This window comes from Pseudophryne corroboree, unplaced genomic scaffold (genome assembly GCF_028390025.1).
Source record: "Pseudophryne corroboree isolate aPseCor3 unplaced genomic scaffold, aPseCor3.hap2 scaffold_488, whole genome shotgun sequence".
NCBI classification, from domain to species: domain Eukaryota; kingdom Metazoa; phylum Chordata; class Amphibia; order Anura; family Myobatrachidae; genus Pseudophryne; species Pseudophryne corroboree.
In genome coordinates, this window is record NW_026970097.1 from 260,142 (window position 1) to 274,801 (window position 14,660).

The 14,660-nt window shown below is 52.3% G+C and overlaps 1 pseudogene; it reads left to right on the forward strand.

Annotated features, from left to right (window-relative positions):
* Positions 1-14,660, forward strand: part of LOC135029486 (X-ray repair cross-complementing protein 5-like) — a 127,596-nt pseudogene that overhangs the window by 15,984 nt on the left and 96,952 nt on the right.

Genomic DNA, 14,660 nt, shown 5'->3' on the forward strand with positions numbered 1-14,660 from the left:
TATAGCTGCTGTGTGACCTCCATTTTGTGTATCTCACTCAGATTGCTATCCCTATATTCTATAACCTGAGGGGGCTACGTGCGTCAGGGTTATTATCTAATATAGGTGTTTCACAAGATATACTTATTGTGTATTTTTCTCTGTGAATTTTAGTCACCATATATCTCTGGAATTCTCTGTTTGTGCAAATACACTACCCAGGGGGTTCTTGTAAGGTATTGTGCTGCTGTTATTGTACTGGGTTGCCTCGCATTGAGCTTTCAGATATGTCAGCTAGAAGGGGTGACAGAGCTGGGGCTGATCCCACATTGCGTGGTGGTGACGCTGCAGACACGTTTGAGGAGAATATAGCAGCTGAGGGTTCTGGGGGTTCATTGCCCCCCAGTGGGACCTTAGCAACGGGGGTTCAAAATTACCTGCCTTGGCCTACTTTTTCCACACTATTGACTACGCTAGTAACTAGACTTGCGCCCCCTATGGGACCTTTGGTACATCCCCATGGTACTAATGTGGACCCCAGCATCCTCTAGGACTTAAGCGAAAATAGGATTTTGGTTACCTACCGGTAAATCCTTTTCTCGTAGTCCGTAGAGGATGATGGGGGCCCGCCCAGCGCTTCGTTTTCCTGCGATCGTTATCTGGTTTAGTACAACTTTGTTTAGTTATGTACTGTATTGTTACTTGGTGCTGTAAGTAATGTTTCAGCAGTTGCTGCTGTTTTTCAAGCTAGTTAGCTTGATGTGCTTTGTATGTGTGAGCTGGTATGAAATTCGCCATTATCTGTGTTAAATCCTTCTCTCGAAGATGTCCGTCTCCTCGGGCACAGTTTCTAGACTGAGTCTGGTAGGAGGAGCATAGAGGGAGGAGCCAGCCCACACTCTCAAACTCTTAAAGTGCCAATGGCTCCTGGTGGACCCGTCTATACCCCATGGTACTAATGTGGAGCCCAGCATTTTCTACGGACTACGAGAAAAGGATTTACCGGTAGGTAACCAAAATCCTATTTTCGCTCCTTTCATCCTTCAGGGAAAACAAAGGGTCAGGCGTACCCGAAACATGCTCGCACTTCCAAACCTCATAAGCCCAAACCCAAACGGGCCTGGGCTGCCCGTCAGCCTGCTTCCAAGACTGCTGCATGACGGGGCGGGCCTCCCTCTGGGGGATCCCAAAGTGGGGGGCCGACTTCTAGGGTATACCCAGGAATGGTTGAAAACCACTTCCGATGCCTGGGTACGGGAAGTCGTCACTCGAGGTTACGCCGTATCCTTCAAAAATCGTCCCCCTCATCGATTTTGCCTGACAGACGTCCCTTCGGATCAGGTGAAGGCAAAAACTTTTCATTTGGTGGTACAATCCCTACTGGACACCGAAGATGTAGTACAGGTGCCTCTGGCTCAGAGAGGCAAGGGGTAGTATTCACCCCTGTTCCTTTTCCCGAAACCGAATGGGTCCTCCCGGCCCATTCTCAACCTCAAGTCCTTCAAAAATTTGTGAGGGTCTCCAAGTTTCGTATGGAAACTCTTCGCTCTATTGTTCTGGCCTTAGAACCTGGGGATTATATGGTCTCCCTGGACATACAAGATGCTTACCTGCATATTCGTATTGCAATGTCGCATCATCAATACCTGAGGTTTGCGGTTGGCAACCTCCATTACCAATTTCGGGCGTTACCTTTTAGTTTGACCACGGCTCCGCGAGTCTTCACCAAAGTCATGGCGGTAATGACGGCTGTACTCCGCCGTCAAGGCTTCTGCTCGGATTTACAATAGGGTCTGGAATTCTTACTTTGCTTGGTGCGCATCTAACAATCATGACGCTTACAAGTTTAGTACGGCCAAACTTTTGGCCTCTCTACAACAGGGCCTGGGCTTGGGCCTTCGTTTGGCCTCCATCATGGTTCATATATCTGCCTTGTCGGTTTGGTTCCAGAAAAAATTGCAACCTTACCTGATGTGCATACGTTCACTCGGGGTGTTTTGCGAATTCAACCTCCTTATGTCCCGCCTGTGGCTCCTTGGGACTTGGTGGTTCTGGAGGCGTTGCAAGGGTATCCTTTTGAGCCCCTTGAATCTGCAGACCTTAAGTGGCTTTCTCTTAAGTTAGTGCTTCTGCTGGCTATATTACCTCTGCTAGACGGGTGTCGTATTTGGGTGCCTTGTCTTGTAGGTCACCATATCTAATATTTCACCGTGATTGGGCGGTTCTTCGGACACGTCCCGGGTATTTACCTAAGGTGGTGTCTTCTTTCTACCTTAATCAGGAGATTGTGGTTCCGGCCTTTGCCTCTTCTGAATTGTCTTCCAAAGAGCGGTCTTTGGATGTGGTACGGGCTCTCCATATCTATGTGAAGAGAACTGCTTCCCTTCGGAAGTCTGATTCTCTCTTTGTACTGTTCGGTTTTCACAAACGTGGCTGGCCTGCTCACAAGCAGACCCTGGCCAGATGGATTAGAATGGTGATTGCACATGCTTATGTACAGGCTGGCCTTCCAGCTCCTGCTACCATTAAGGTTCGTTCTACTCGGTCTGTTGGACCTTCTTGGGCGGCCGGCCGTGGTGCGACCCTTGAACAATTGTGCAAGGCGGCTACGTGGTTCTCAGGGAACACGTTCATAAGGTTCTATGCCTTCGATACTTCCGCCTCCCAAGATGCTTCCTTTGGACGCCGGATTCTTGTGCCCGCTACAGTGCGTCCCGTCCCATAAGGAACTGCTTCAGGACATCCCCAATGTTATTACCTGTGGAGCCCAGTGTACCCCGCAGCAGAAAAAGAGATTTATGGTAAGGACTTACCCTTGTTAAATCTCTTTCTGCGAGGTACACTGGGCTCCACAGGGCGCCCACCCTGACGCACTTAGCTTCTTTGGGTTGGTAAGGCATTAGCTGCTGACACCTTCTCCTGTCGTGAGAATGTGGTGTATGTGGCTACTAACGGTTGTCGTCTCTTTTACCTACTAATGCATTGGACTGGTTAACAAAAACTGAGCTCCTGTGCACGGAGGCGGGGTTATAGAGGAGGCGGCGCTATGCATTCTGGGAACAGTCAAAGGTTTTAGCCTGTTGGTGCCTCGGATCAAGATCCTACTCTACACCCCCCAATGTCATTCCCTGTGGAGCCCAGTGTACCTCGCAGAAAGAGATTTAACAACAGTAAGTTCTTACCATAAATCTCGTTTTATCTAGTCATGATTCACCTTCACGACAGCAGACGCAAACAGTTCACAAACTGCGCTGTTACAGAAATACTGCCACCCTTGGCCTGAAAGACGATAATCATCCCTTTTTGCAAATCTGATAAATCGTCCCTTTTACCTATGACTGCAGCGGGTGTTATGTGTGAAGAAGGCCTATCGCACACCTTATATACCCACAAAACTAGCGCAAGAAAGTTTTGTAGTGTGCCTGCCACACTTAATTTATATACAGCTTTGTGAGTTTATACACTTTCTCATATGTACCTTTACTATGTATTGGTGACATGCTAAGTTTGTCTAGTTTGTATGTATTTAATGCTTTCAGAATATACTCCATTTATAAAAAAAAAAGTACTTTCATCAGTTTTGATAATATCCCCCCCCCCCCCACACACACACACACACACACACACACACATACTTGTTTTGGTGACCTCATCGGGACACATGTCTGGAACATCCCTCACGGGGACACCATTTTCCTTACCCCTGGAAGGTCCCAGCCTGGAGCCTGTGCATGGGGACAGAGGGTGGGGTCATGTGTGGCATGGGAGGGGACCATGGGGACATACCATATGGATCAATTTATGTGCGACACCCTCCCCCCAGGTGGCCACCTGGTGCAATGGCACCCTTTTTTGATTATGTATTGATTTATTTATTCATTTATTTATGTATGTATGCATGTGTTTGTTTGTTTACTTATTTTTTTATTTATGTAGTTCATGCTCTCATTATCGCAGTTATTCGGTTCTTTATTTAGAATTTAACTGAAAGCCAGTTCCGAGCCTTCAGCGATTGGCTTTCAGCCCTTCGGCACGTATCACAAATCCTTCTTTCCCGGGACCTTGCAGGAGTGGATGAACTGCATCATGTGTCTTTCAACAGCTCTGACTTCCGCTGGGGTCCATGGTTTCCTCTTAGCACCTCTGCTGTCACCTACGTGGGAGAGGAAAGGACTGTCACCCTGCAAAGCCATTACCAGCCAAGGCCACCCTCCACCAACCCCCACCGGTATGGAAGGTTGCACCCACCTTTAGAAGTGGCTCCCTCTACTGCCACACTGTTTGCTTCTTTCTTGGTGTGCACCACTGTCGCCTCACTGGCTTGCCTCTCTGGCTCATCCCCAGAGTCATCACTTGCCACCTGGATTGTTTCTGGAAATAGAGATAGACAGTAAATCCCATCACACCAGCCCACTTACAGTGTCAGTCCCAGGAGCCACCCATCGAGTGAGTCTTACTTACCATCTGGATCGATGGAGATCTCCTCTAGACTGCGGCCCCTGAATTCAGCCATTCTCCCTTGCTCCAGGGCCACGAAGATCTTGCTTAACTTAGACAGCTGCAGGGTACCTTCTGGAAGACTGTAATACTGTCTGTGCACCCGGATTTCATGCCCGAGGAAATCTGCTAGCTGGTCCATCTCGGTGTCGCTTAGGTTGAGGACCCTGGAAAGGGTGGCCACATGCTTCCGGAGGCGGGTGGAGGACAGTGCTTTGGGATGCTTGGCCCCACACTCCCGGGCATAGAGACGAATGCAGTCGGATCCCCTGAAGTGTGATAAGGCGGCTGGCCTGGCAAACTTAGAAATTGTCAGGCCTGACACCACACCCTGCCCTCTTCTCGGTCAGGAGTTCCATCGCTTTCTGCATGCATGGGGATAACAGGACGAGAACCTTCCTGCCTCTTTTTCCATGTATCTCAATACAGGTGAAGTGGTGACAGAAAGCCTTCTCCATCTCCTGGTCCATGTCGCCCTGCAAGTCGGCAGTGTGCCGTGATTCAAATGAGGATAGCCGCATCTTGGAATCCTCACCTTCCCTCCTGCGGTTGAAGAGGATCAGCTGCGTGAGGGTAACCTTGGCCAGCATTAACCACTGCTTTGCAGAAGGGTGGGCAGACAACCCATTGATGTACTCACGCTGCCGGTCAAGGAGGTACAGGTTCAATCGCTTCACATCGTCAGTGAAGGGTAGGAGGAACGGGGTATTCCATTTTATCTCTCGCAGGGTCTTCAGGGCAGCAGTTGAGATGAGCTCGCTCCACCTCGCCTCGTACAGTTTCCTGAAGCTCCGTGCGCTGTCCACTGTCAGGGCACTGCCCTCCATCAGTGCCTGGCACTCGACCATGGCGGAAATCTTTTGCAAGCTGTGGCCCACCTTCAGGGCCAGCGAGTGGACTTTATAGGTGTTGGTCTTTTCATTGTAGTCGGCCAGGCTCCTGACGGCATGCACCACATGGAAGAAGTTGGGTGGGCAAATGAAATCTTCCATGCTCCACAATGGAGTGAGCTTCATCGCATGCAGCAGGAGCCAACCCACCTCTCGGAGCTTCTGGCGGATGTACTCGTGCTTGCCGACATTAGACCCCAATCGGTTGTAGAGGTGCCGCCCGAACTGTATGATGCAGCTGTCCCCCTTGATCACGGCTACCACATAATCGTAATTCATTTGGCTCAACAACTTCCACAGGCCGGTTCCAACACCTGGCGGAACGGGTGTGGCGTAAGTGCAGAGGGACTGGACCCTGGTTCTACTGGGTTTGGGGTGGCCACCCTTTTTTCGAAGAGGGCACCTCTTCACATGTCGCCACAGGTGTCGCCTGGAGAACAGACCTTGTGTGCGCAGTGCATGAAATCTTGGGGAGCTGCTGCTTTGGCCGGCTGCTTGCAAGGTAGTAGGACACCACTGCCCTCGCGCAGAACACCGATATTATGTGCCCCAGGTGGTGAATCAGGTCCAGCTTTACTGACCTTTCCCTGTAGTTCTTGTCAAAGCTCAGTGCCCTTGCAACCTCCGGCTCACTGCGGTGGACGGCTTCCACGTGCCTCGCAATTTTGGAGTATGGCCTCTCACAACATAGGCAGAAGTTTTTCTTGTTGCTATATGTTCTGGAACCATCCCCTTTTCGGTTAAGAACCTGGACTGACACGCCGTGATGCGTCCGTCGGTTCAGGCCGCCGTCTGTGGAGGAAGCCTTGGCTACTTCCAGCGCCTGTCTCCCGTTACAAGATTTCTTTTCCCCGCTGCTGTCAACTGAACTGCTGAACTCAGATGAGTCAGGGAGATAGTCTTCATCACTGCCATCTGTTTTACTGTCTGCCCGATCCGCGTTCATTGTCTTGAGGAAACAAGCCAAGGACTTCCGGGAGTGGAAAACAAACCGAGGACTTCTGGGAGTGAGCAATATAACTGGTAACTTCTGGGGGTGGGAGACAAACCAAGGACTTCCGGGAGTGTGTGAGGCTGTGTGTTTTTTGTCTGCTCCGTTAAAAAAAAAAATGCATGCAGCTGGGTTGTCCAATATACCCATCCACTGCTGCAGCAGAAGGCATAAAAATAATACGCACGCAAAACCATAATGAACCCCCCCCCCCCCAACAAAAACACACAAAAAAACACACACATTTTTTTTAAACTCACCCCAAAATCCCCCAAAATAAACAGTACGGGAAAAATACCTTGAGCGGCAGCGGGGTTTGTCCAGTATTCCCGTCCGCCACTGCAGTGCCTGGGTCAAGAACAAGACACCCTCCTCCCCTCCGCTCCCCTCCCCCCCCCCAAAAAAAAAAAACAACCCAAAAAAACAAGAAAAACAACACACCCCAAAACTCCCAAAAATAAACAAAAAGACCCACCAAAAACCAGTACGGGGAAAATACACACGGGCCAGTAGCAGGTGTGTCCCCCCACCCCCAAAAAATAATAATGATAAAAACACACACACAAAAAAGAGGACCTTCCACCCCCCTCCTCCCCTCCCAAGAAAAAAATAAAAATAACCACAGAACGGGAAAAAAAATCCCCATGTCCGGGGTTGTCCTGTATCCGCATCTGCTATTGCCCCGCTGGGGGCTCTGGCCGAGTATTAAGCCCAGGGAGGGAGCAGCCACGGGGGACGGGAGGACCAGGGGACAGACACCCCCCCCCCCCGACGCTCGAACGTCCGGAGTGTCACCGCCCAAGTCCCCGGGCCGGGAATTCGGGCGCAACAGCTTCAAGCAAGCTTTGGGTGCGAGGGCACGGAACGCCCCATATGCCCACCCCCACAGTCAGACAAATTTTGACTGACTTTGTGGCATTTGATTATAATATCGGAGCTGGTAGCTCAGGCTCCTCTGGCTCCTCAGCTTTGCACATGCAACAAATGTCTGATCTTTTATAGTTCTTCTCTTATTGAGGAGTTCAATGGTGACAACACATCATCAGTAGGCCAAAACTAACCTGTCTTCACAATCGTCTCTCGAGAACAGTCTCACCAAGCGCGGTGGGGGGTGCCCAATCCCCTAACCGCCAGCGCCCAACACCCCTCCCTGACACTGAAGGGAGAGACAACAGCAGACAGATAACCTCCTGCAATAGCCCGCAGCGATGACATTCAACCATGGGAAATTATTAAGGGATCCAGGGTAGCCGGAGGAGGTGTCCCCTCCAGTCACCAGCACCACCCTGCAGTGCCTGTCACATACCCCCACCGCCTAAGTGGGGGAAAAACATATCTATCAACCCCCTCCAGAATGGAGAGGAGTACGGACAACCTCAGTCGACAGCCCCTGCCCATGCCACTCGAACGCGAGCAAGCATTGGGGATTCCGGCAGCCCTCCGTACCCTGTGGTGATGCTGGGGGAGGCTGCAGGTGGGGCAGCGGATCGGTTGTGGGAGGATACCCCCTCCAGCTGACATCACCACGCTGCAGAGCCTGTCTCGCACCCCCGCCGCCTAAGGGGGACAAGGGTGGCTATCTCCCCCCCCCTCCAGGATGGGGGGGGGGGGCAGACAACCTCAATCGATCCCCAACCCATGCCTCTCAGCCGTGAGCAAGCAGTGGGGAATCCACGGCCCTCCTGATCCTGCGGTGATGCGGGAGGAGGTTGCAGGCGGGGCGGCAGAGCAGCCAGGGGAGGATACCCCCTTCAACCGACATCACCGCCCTGCAGAGCCTGTCCCACACCCCCGCCACCTATGGGGGACGATGGTGGATATCACCCCACTTCTGAGATGGAAGTGGAACTGACAACTTCCCGCGACAGCCCTCACCCGTGCCACCCAACCGCAAGCAAGCATCGGGGAATCCGGCAGCCCTCCGGATCCTGTGGTGATGGGGGGGAGTTAAGAGGCTGCAGGTGGGGCGGTGGAGCGGACAGTGGAGGTGACACCTCTGGGCCAATATCACTGCCCTGCAGAGCCTGTCCCGCACCCCTGCCACCTAAGGGGGACGAGGGTGGCAATCTCCCCCCACCCTCCAAGATGGAGGGAGAACTGACAACCTCCCGCGACAACCTACAGTTGTGCCACTCAGCCGAGGGCAAGCATTTTGGGATACAGCAGTCCTCCATACCCTGCAGTGATGCGGGGGGCTACCGGCAGGATCTTGGTAGCCAGCAGTAACAGAAGATGAGTCAGCCGCCGCCATCTTGAAAGCAGCAGCAAACACCACGGAGGACAAGGGGCCATGTGCCAAGTTGGCACCAGCAAGAGCAGTAGGGCCCGGTGGATGGCCATCAAAGGCGGGCCAAGGGGGAAGTTCGGAGTCAGAAGGATGGTGAGACCCACTCCGTGTGGTTCCCAGGCGCCGGTGCACATCGAACAGCCCCCAGGTAAAGGGAGACCGCACCCGCTCAATCTCACATTTTTCTCCTCACCCAACAACCCGTAAGCTGGGAAAACAGTGCAAGCCGTCCTGGGGGATGGTTTGGGTAAGCAGCGATTTAAAAAGGTCGCCTCAAGCCTCCCGACCCAGATCCCCGTCGGTTGCGGCGAGGGTGAGCTGTCCGCCCCCAGGGAACCCCGCTGCCCCCAACCCACCACATCCCGATCTACACCTGACAGGTTTCATCTTGTCCCGAGGGGTTAAAGGGTATAAAAGGTTCATCTCACGGAGCACTGACACCACGCTCCAGGATACAAACGTCGACACATGGGTAGTCCTGGGCCCACTCAGCATGCAGCTTCCACTGACTCCCTCCAAAGGGGCCTCCCGTTCTCCCTTTCTCTCCTGGACGGTCTCCAGCCAGACTTGCTCAGAGCGTACGCTTCGCTCTCACGCCATGCGAGACTAGCCTTTCTCATGCGCTTTCTCTACCTCCGCCCTGTCTGGCTCTTCTCTCCGCAGGGCCCCGCAGCTGAACCCTTCCGTGCGGCCACCTTACCATGGCAGCGCACGGGGCCCTCTCCAGGGACTCATGAGGAGCTGCCGTTGACGAACCGCATCCTTGGTCCAAGGGTAAACTTTGCTAGGCGATGGGTACACTTCCCCGGCTCCCCTGGCGTTGTCATACACCTGCTGGACTGACAGAGCAGACCATACTGCCTGGAGTCAGAAACCGGGCCCACCCAGCTCTGGCCCGGAGCACTGGGCGGACACCTGGGGAACAGAAACCCTTACAGCGGAGGGGTTCCAGGCACGCTGTGGGCAGAAGGAGGGCCGAGTTTGCTGGAGCTGGCCGGGACCTTTGGGTTCCAGCCAAGCGAGCGTCCCTCCCAGCTGGGTCTCTGGGTGCCACATCGATCAGTTTGCGGGACAAAGAAAAGAGGACTTTCTATCGCGTACCTGTCTTTTCCCAGCTGGACTCTGTTCTCAGCCTGTGAATCTCTCAGCGGGGTTCTCAGACATAGCAGGACAGGTGATGCGTGCAGCACTTTTGCAGTACACTCTCCGATTTTCCCCAGGCTCTTGCTCCTCTCCAGTGCCCTGGAAAATTATAAGAAGGGCCCCGGCTAGAGCCCCTACCAGCCCCCTCCCCCCCCCCCCCCCCCGGTGACCGCCTGACGGAACTGCAGTGGGCCCTGAAAATTATGGGAAGGCGCCCCGGGTCTCCAAAATTACGGGGAGGCGCCCTGTCTGCTGCTCCTGCAGGGGATAGAGGGAGGGGGCACGTGCGGCGCCCCCTGGTGCCCGCCGGGCTGAACTGCAGTGGGCCTAGATAATTATAGGAAGGCGTCCCAGGTCCCCAAAATTACGGGAGGCGCCCTGTCTCCTGCTTCTGCAGGGAGCAGAAAGAGGGGGCACGCGCGGGGCCCCCCGGTGGCCGCCTGGCGGAACTGCAGCGGAACCCCGAAAATTATGGGAAGGCGCCCTGGGTCCCCAAAATTACAGGGAGGCGCCCTGTCTGCTGCACCTGCAGGGGCACGCACGGCACCCCCCGGTGGCTGCCGGGCGGAACTGCAGCGGGCCCAGATAATTATAGGAAGGCACCCCGGGTCCCCAAAATTACGGGAGGCGCCCTGTCGGCTGCTACTGCAGAGGGCAAAAAGAGGGGGCACGCGCGTCGCCCCTCGGTGGCCACCTGGTGGAACTGCAGCAGGGGCTAAAATTATTGGAAGGCGTCCCGGGTCCCCAAAATTACGGGGAGGCGCCCTGTATTCTGCTCCTGCAGGGGGCAGAGGGAGGGGGCTAGCACGACGCCCCTGGTGGCCACTGGGCAGAACTGCAGCGGGGCCCCAAAATTATTGGAAGGTGCCCCGGGTCCCCAAAATTACGGGCAGGCGCCCTGCCTGCTGCTACTGCAGTGGGCAGGGGCATGCGCGATGCCCCCCGGTGGATGCCTGGCAGAACTGCAGCATTCCCCCAAAATTATTAGAAGGCGCCCCGTGTCCCCAAAATTACGGGGAGGTGCCCTGCCTGCTGCTCCTTAAGCGGGAGGGTGCACGCGCGGCGCCCCCGGTGGCCACCTGGTGCAACTGCAGTGGGCCCTGAAAATTATGGGAAGGCACCCCGGGTTCCTAAAATTACGGGGAGGCGCCCTGTCTGCTGCTCCTGCAGGGGGCAGGGGGAGGGGATACGCGCGGTGCCCACCTGGCGGAACTGCAGTGGGCCCCTAAAATATATAAATCTATATTTTTTAGGGGACTAGTCAGTTGCTTTAACACACAATCTGCATTGCGCACACATACACACACAGTATTGTCTGGAAAATGTGATTCTCGAGGACATGTCCGATTTTGATGCTGGATAGTTGGTACATGCCTTTAATATCACCTCGTGGGGTCTGACTCATGGGGACCTCATTTCAAGTCCCACCAGTGTTGGTGTGCTGTCCGGTCTGTGTCCCCATAAGGATAGTAATACGAGTATACACACACACACATACACACACCTTTTTGCTGCCACATTCTGAAATAGAAGTGTATTTTTTAATTCCATTATGAAATCGCCTGTCTTTTAATGCCATATTTTGGGTAGTGCTATGAAATGGGATCGTCCTATTTCTATTTGACAGTGAAAGACTACCATGAACAAACATTTACTGTTCCTCCTTTTTCTTTGTGCAGACTTACAGTAACCGGCAGATTGTTTTGGAGAAGGAAGAGACAGAAGAGCTGAAGAGGTTTGATGATCCTAGCTTAGTATTAATTGGGTTTAAACCAATCAGTCTGCTTAAGAAACACCATTTTATAAGGCCTGCACAGTTTATTTACCCAGAGGAGTCTCTCATCAGTAGTAAGTCGGAAGGAATCTATAAAAGACATGTAAATCCCCACTTACTCCTCCGCTATGTTTGTGTGTTGAGAATTGCTTAATAACCAAATTGCAGGCACATACACTACTAGTCGAAAGCTTTAGAACACAACTATTTCTTCTTTCAGCCATGGGGGACACTGGGATCACTGTGGGTATAGAGTGGAGCAGCGGAGCCTGGGCACCAAATAGTTAATTTCTCATACGTCATAGAGGATGCTGGGGTCCACTTCATGACCATGGGGTATAGACGGTTCTGCAGGAGCCATGGGCACTCTTAAGACTTTTCAATGGGTGTGAACTGGCTCCTCCCTCTATGCCCCTCCTCCATACCTCAGTTTTAGAAATGTACCCAGGCAGACTGGATGCACTCTGAGGAGCTCTACTGAGTTTCTCTGAAAAAACTTATGTTAGGTTTTTTATTTTCAGGGAGAACTGCTGGCAACAGTCTCCCTGCTTCGTGGGACTGAGGGGGCAGAAGCAGGAACCAATGTCCTGAAGAGTTTCATGGCTCTGCTTCTGGCTGACAGGACACCATTAGCTCCTGAAGGGAACTGAACGCTAGCCGTGTCTAGATGCTCACTCCCACAGCACGCCCTCACCCCCCTCACAGAGCCAGAAGTCAGAAGACAGGTGAGTGTAAGAAGACAGATCTTCAATCAAGTAAAGTGACGGCTGAGGTACTGCGCGGCTGGCGGGAGCGCAGCGCGCCATTGCTGTCCACACATACACAGGCACTGCAGGGCGCAGGGGAGGGGCGCCCTGGGCAGCAAATAACCTCGTAAACTGGATAAAAGGGGGCATAAGATGCCAAGACACAGCCCTACACTCGCCAGTATAAATATTATGTGAAAAATCTCTGAGGAGAAACGCGCCATTGCGGGGGCGGAGCTTCCTCCTCAGGCAGCCAGCACACTGTTCAGCACCATTTTCTCTTATTCACAGATTGCAGAGAAGACGCTGGTCCTCCTCCATTTCTAAACAAGTATCAGGGTGAAAAAAGGGGGGGCCTGGGTGCTAAATCATATTGTTCATAATATAATAGCGCTTAAAGGTTTCTGTGTACGGTGTATGTGACACAGGGATTTTGTCTCTGTGTACAAAGTACGCGGCACGGGGATTTTTTCTTTGGCGCTGGGTTGTGAACTGGCTGCTCCAAAACTGTGTCCCTCTGACAGATTTTACTGTGGGTCTGTCTCCTATAAGTCCCAGTGTGTCTGTGAGAGTGTGTTGTACACGTGTGTGGCATGTCTGAGGCAGGGAGTTCCTCCCCAGGGGAAGGCATTTTAGGGACACAGAGTTGTAATGTGGTGGCGCTACACCAAGAGCCTGCATGGGTGAAAGAAATACGTGATAGTATGCATCATATCAATAGGAGATTAGATAGGTCTGAATCTCATGCTGAGTGCTGGAGAAAATCTGTGTAAGATGTGATTTTTCAGGGCTCTGTTCTTCCATCCGCAGGCGACCCCTCTGGGTCACATAAGAGACCATTTGCGAATATTGTGAATACTGATACCGACACGGACACTGATTCTTGTGTCGACGATAGTGACTCCAGAGAAATAGATCATAAATTGGCAAAAAATATACAATATATGATTGTAGCTATAAGGGAAGTGCTGGAAGTCACGGAAGCCACCCCTGTACCTCAAGAGAAGGTTTATTTCTATAAAGAAAAGAAATCCAAGGTCACCTTCCCTCCTTCCCACGAGCTTAATACTCTCTTTGAAGGGATGCGGGTGAATCCCGAAAAGAAATTTCGTATTCCCAGTGAATTCAGCTAGCTTATCCTTTCCCGGTGGAGGACAGGAAAAAATGGGAGACACCCCGTGTTAGACAGAGCACTGTCCAGGTTGACAAAGAAGGTAATTCTCCCTGCACCTGGCACGGCTTCACTAAAAGAGCCGGCAGACCGAAAGATGGAAACTACATTGAAATCCATTTATGTTGCCAATGGTACGCTGCTCAGGCCCACTATTGTGCTATTGAAAAATGGTCAGAAAGCGTGTCATCAGAAATTGACACGATTGATAAAGATGAGATACTCCTTAAGTTAGGGAATATCAAAGACGCTGCCGCATACATGCTAGAAGCGATGAAAGATATTGGACTCTTGAGTTCACAAGCCGCTACCATGGCAGTATCGGCTCGGCGGGCGTTGTGGATTTGCCAATGGAACGCGGATGCAGATTCCAAAAGAAATATGGAGGCTCTCCCATATGAAGGTGAGGCCTTATTTGGCGATGACCTGGATGCGTTACTCTCGGCGGCTACCGCGGGTAAGTCAACATTTTTGCCCTCTGCATCTGCACTGGCAAAAAAGACATATCACCCACACATGCAGTCCTTTCGGCCCAATAAATACAAAAAAAGCAAGAGGTTCCCCCTTCTTTGCAGGAAGGGGAAAGGGAAAGAAGTCCACAGTGATTTCTGGTTCCCAGGAGCAGAAGTCTACTCCTACTTCTGCCAAATCTTCAGCATGACGCTGGGGCTCCTTTGCGGGAGGCCGCTTGGGTGGGGGCACGTCTCAAACTGTTCAGCCAAGGTTGGATTCTGTCTGGCCTGGATCCCTGGGTGTTGCAAATGGTGTCCCAGGGATACAAGCTGGAGTTTCAAGACGTTCCCCCATGCCGATTTTTCAAATCGACCTTGCCAGCTTCTCTTCCGGAAAGGGAAGCAGTAACAGCGGCAATCCAAAAATTATGTCAGGATCAGGTCATATTCCTGGTACCTTTGTCACAACAAGGAGAAGGGTTTTATTCAAGCCTTTTTGTAGTTCCGAAACCGGACGGCTCGGTCAGGCCGATCCTAAACATAAAAAATCTGAATCTCTACTTGAAACGATTCAAGTTCAAAATGGAATCACTGAGGACAGTGATTTCCAATCTGGAGGAGGGGGACTACATGGTGTCTGTAAACATAAAGGATGCTTACCTGCATGTTCCCATTTATCCTCCTCACCAGGCTTATCTGAGATTTGCGGTTCAGGATTGCCGTTACCAAT